Genomic DNA, 4,959 nt, shown 5'->3' with positions numbered 1-4,959 from the left:
GAGCTACGGTCTAAAATTTAGCATGCAGGTACAATTATGAAAACTATGATAGGTGACTATGATTTTATTATGATTCGTACTTTTGGGTACCAATATTGGTGCCATTTGGTACTTTCTTTACCGATGGAGCTGGAGGTCTGAAATTTGGCATGTAGGTAAAACTTAGAAATTCATAATGGACGACATATGGCACATATGTACAACTAGAAATACATGATGCATGAGTAAAGTATTTATTTAAAATTCGTACATTTTGACACCAAAATTGGTACCATTTTGTAATTTCTTCATGGATGGAGCTAGAGGTCTGAAATTTGGCATGTAGGTGCAACTAGGAAAAATATAAGGGGTGAATAAATGATCTATTCACAATACGTACATTTTAGTAATATTGGTACTTTCTTTACAGAGTGCCATGAACGTACAAGTAGAAAATATATGATAGGTGACTAAATGATCTACCAGTGGTACTCTCCTAACATATAGAGCTAGAGGTCTGTTATTTGATATGCAGGTACAACTAGGGTGATGGGTGACTAAAATTTTTTTACACTTCGTATATTTGGGTGCCAATATTGGTACCATATGGTACTTTCTATGCAGATGAAGCTAGAGGTCTGAAATGTGGCACGAAAGTTAAACTTAGAATTATATGATGGGTGGCTAAATGATTTTTTCACAATTCGAACATTTTGGTACCAAAATTGATACTATTTGGTACTTTCTTGATAGGGGCAGCTAGAGGCCCGTAAGTTGGGATGTAGGTACAACTAATAAATATATGATAGGTGGCCAAATGAACTATTTACCATTTGCAGATTTTGGTATCATTTGGTACTTACTTCATAGATGGGGCTAGAGGTCTGAAATTTTGAATGTAGGTATAACTAAAAAACATATGATTGGCGACTACATGATCTATAAAAATTCATACATTTTGGTTCCTAAATTGGTACCATGTGGTACATTCTGTTTAGATGGATCTACAGGTCTGAAATTTGCCATGCAGGCACTACTAGGAAAAATATGACTAAATAATCTATTCACAACAAACACATTTTGCCACCATTTTGTATTGTACTTTCTTTACAAATGGGGCTAGAGGTATTAAAATTTGGCATATAGGCACAAAAAGGAAATATATAATGGGTGACTAAATGATACATTCAAAATTCGTGCATTTGGGTATCAAAAAATGTAAAACGGTACGAAATATCTCATTTTCGCCTACAGCGAACGACGGCTGGTAAAATTTAGAAATTTTACAAACATTATCGCAGTGGAAGGATAGATTGGTCATCTAAAAGATATTTTTTATTTGTATACTAGCTGACCGGGGCCCTGGGAATATTTATTTTCGACAATTAAAGAGCTTTTAGTTAAATACCATGCTACGAAAATAGTATATTGCTTGACTAACAGTTTAACAATATAAGCGCCTTTATCTGAATCCCATATGATCTTTATTGGTCCACGAGTTTGGATGTAAGGTGTACTCCATTCTTAAAATACTTTATTTCAGCCCGATATTCTCATGATGTCTGATTTAGTGGTGTTTTCGGGGGAGAGGTGGTCCCCCAGATGCTTGACCCTGAAAAATATCAGCATCGTTCTCTTCTCTCAAATACCATTTATTTAAACCCCATATTGCCATAGGTTTTGAGGGGAGTTTACAGGATGAGGCGTCGCCCAAACACGTGGTCCCAAAATTGGTTATCAAATTCGTTTTCTAATCTCAAATACCTTTCATTAAAGCCACATATTGGCATGGTCGAAAAATGTTTACCCTTTGGGGGGTGTTTTGGAGAAGGGGTGATGCCTTAAATACATGGTCCTACATTTGAATAGCAAATTTGTATTCTATTCCCAAATACCTCTAAATTGAGCCCCATATTGCAATGCTTAGTAAAAAATTGATGTTTGTGGGGTATTTTTTTTTTTTTTTTGCTATATGTTGTTGGTGTTGTAGCTGACATACACCACTACGAATAGATGACAATCATTTTAAACAATACATTAGAAATAGTTTAAAGTATTTTATTAAATAATAAAAATAAACGATGATGACTTTTAAGCAACGACCCTTTTCTATTCGAAAGAGAAAAGTAATAATATTACTTTTTCTTTCCTGATTCATCGGTTTTTTCAAACTAATATTTTACTTAAAACTTATATTAGAGAATTGAGAGCAAGCAACATCTGCAATTATTCTTCTTTCTCTGTGGCTGAGGTGAATTCGCAATAGACCAACCAGCAGACCAAGCAGCAGATGTCTGTTGTGTAAGTAATCATGTTGGAAAAATTGAAGGAAAGTATAAACAAAAAACATATTTATAACATCAGCAACATACGCATTTCGTAATTTACAGTATAAATAAACAAAAAAATAATTAGCAAAACTAATTCCTAGCCCCATTATAAAGTTTAAAGCTGTTATAGTGTATATAGAAAAAGGAAAAACTCGGACCGACTAATTGAAGCTTTCCCACAATGGTATACTATCCCATCATCTTTTACTTAAAGTTGTTGCTGCTATTGATCATGGAGCTGCTGCTGTTTGGAGTTTTGGTCTTCAGTTTCGCGTTTATAAGTGTTCCTGTTGTTGTTGTTGTTGACGTCATAGTAAATGCTGCTGATTTTGTTGTGAATACCAACTAAAAGCAGCTGCCTTCTGGTGGCTGTGCCAATTTAAGATTTTCTTTGCAAGTCATAATTCGGCGTATCTCTTGCAATAAAGATTTAATAGTATATTCGCGGTTCCATCGGGACAGCATGGGCACTAATCTTTGATCGACCACTCCATTTTGAGTTATACAGTTTATATTAACTTTTGTTAAAAAGCTTTATCGTGGGCGGCTCATCGGGATAGCGTTCTCCGCAGTCAATCTTCAGAGAATACATTCTATTCTCATATGGTGTTCTAGGGGGCCCAATTATCATTCCAATCCAATATGTAAGGGTCATATCGTCATCGTTTTCAAGGCCCCATGAGATAGTGCCATCACCAACACCTTTTTGGCCTTGGTCCAATTCCTCAAGTAAGCGAAAATTTCTTGGAACCACTACACCGGATTGATTCGCCATTTTTCACTCTACACACACATTCACATTTGTCGTTGTTGTGGGGTATTTTGGGAAAGGGGTAGACCACCCAGAAAATTTGGCCCCGAAAGTGGGTATCAATTCTTGCTCGACCCCCCAATACTTTTCATTTAAGCCCACTTTGCAATGGTCGGTAAATATGCCCGATTTAGGGGTGTTTTGGGGATTGGGGTGGTCCCCCAAATTTTAAGCGCTGAAAATATATCAGCAACGTGCTCTATTCTCATATATCTATATATCATTTATTTAAACCCCATATTGCCATTGCCCTCAAAATTAGATATCAAATTCGTTATCTAATCTCATTTAAAATCCTTATTGCAAAAGTCAGCAAATATGTCCGGTTTGGGGTATTGGCCCTAAAAACTATGAATATTTAGTTCAACTCTCTTTAAAACCCAAATGTTTTGGTGAGCAAATACGTCATATATGGGGATTGTTATGGCGGTGGGACGTCCGCTAGACAGTTGGCCCCTAATGTTGATATCAAATATATGGTCTACTCCCACATACCTTTAATTTGAGCCCCATATTTCCATAGTCGGCAAACATGACCGGCTTGGGGGGTGTTTTGAGGAATGGGCGGCCACTCTGTGAGTTGGTTCTACTCTTAAAACCCTCTTATTTGAGCGTCATATTGCAATAGTCAGCAAATACTTCCTAGTTGAGTGGTGTTGTGGGGGTGGGGTGGCCCTATAAACACTTTTCCCGAATATTGATATCTGATTCGTGCTTTACTTCCAAAGACCTCTCACTTGAGCCTCATATTGCTATGGTCGTAAATTTGTCCCATTGGGGAATGTTTTTGAGAAGAAGCGGCCCCCCAAACACTTGGTCCCATATTTTGATATCAGATTCGAATTCTACACTCAAATACTTTTTAATTTAAGCCCCATATTAACATGGTCAGTAAATAAGTCCTGTTTGGGGGTGTTTTGGGGAAGGGGTGGACCCCCAGAAACGTGGTCCCACATTTGGGTATCTACACGTAAATACCTTTCATTTGAGCCCCATATTGCCATGGTCGGTAAATACGTCCGATATACTGGGGTTTTGGGGCTTGGGGTGGTCCCCCTTGCACTTGGTCCAACAATTAAATATCAGATACGTTTTCTTATCCTAAATACCTTTCCATATTGTCGTGATTGGTGTAAATATATGTTTGGTAGGTTTTAGGGTGGGGCAGCCCCCCTAGGTACCCCATCCGAAATTTGGATACCAAATTTTTATACCCTCCACCATAGGATGGGGGTATACTAATTTCGTCATTCTGTTTGTAACTACTCGAAATATTCGTCTGAGACCCCATAAAGTATATATATTCTTGATCGTCGCGACATTTTATGTCGATCTAGCCATGTCCGTCCGTCTGTCTGTCGAAAGCACGCTAACTTCCGAAGGAGTAAAACTAGCCGCTTGAAACTTTGCACAAATACTTCTTATTAGTGTAGGTCGGTTGGTATTGTAAATGGGCCATATCGGTTCATGTTTTGATAAAGCTGCCATATAAACCGATCTTGGGTCTTGACTTCTTGAGCCTCTAGAGTGCGCAATTCTTATCCGATTGGAATGAAATTTTGCACGACGTGTTTTGTTATGATATCCAACAACTGGGATAAGTATGGTTCAAATCGGTCCTAACCTGATATAGCTGTCATATAAACCGATCTTGGGTCTTGACTTCTTGAGCTTCTAGAGGGCATAATTCTTATCCGATTTGAATGAATTTTTTCACGTAGTATTTTGTTATGATACCCAACAACTGTGCCAAGTATGGTTCAAATCGGTCCATAATCTGATATATCTGCCATATAAACCGATCTTGGGTCTTGACTTCTTGAGCCTCTAGATTGCGCA

The 4,959-nt window shown here is 37.6% G+C and overlaps 1 pseudogene; it reads right to left on the bottom strand.

Moving 5' to 3' along the window:
• Positions 1-2,330: 2,330 nt before the first annotated feature.
• LOC131994332 (ubiquitin-conjugating enzyme E2 variant 1-like) lies at positions 2,331-3,109 on the bottom strand (annotated as a pseudogene).
• Positions 3,110-4,959: the final 1,850 nt, after the last annotated feature.

The sequence above is a fragment of the Stomoxys calcitrans genome, chromosome 1 (assembly GCF_963082655.1).
Source record: "Stomoxys calcitrans chromosome 1, idStoCalc2.1, whole genome shotgun sequence".
Lineage (NCBI taxonomy): Eukaryota > Metazoa > Arthropoda > Insecta > Diptera > Muscidae > Stomoxys > Stomoxys calcitrans.
This window is presented reverse-complemented; position numbering and strand designations above follow the sequence as displayed.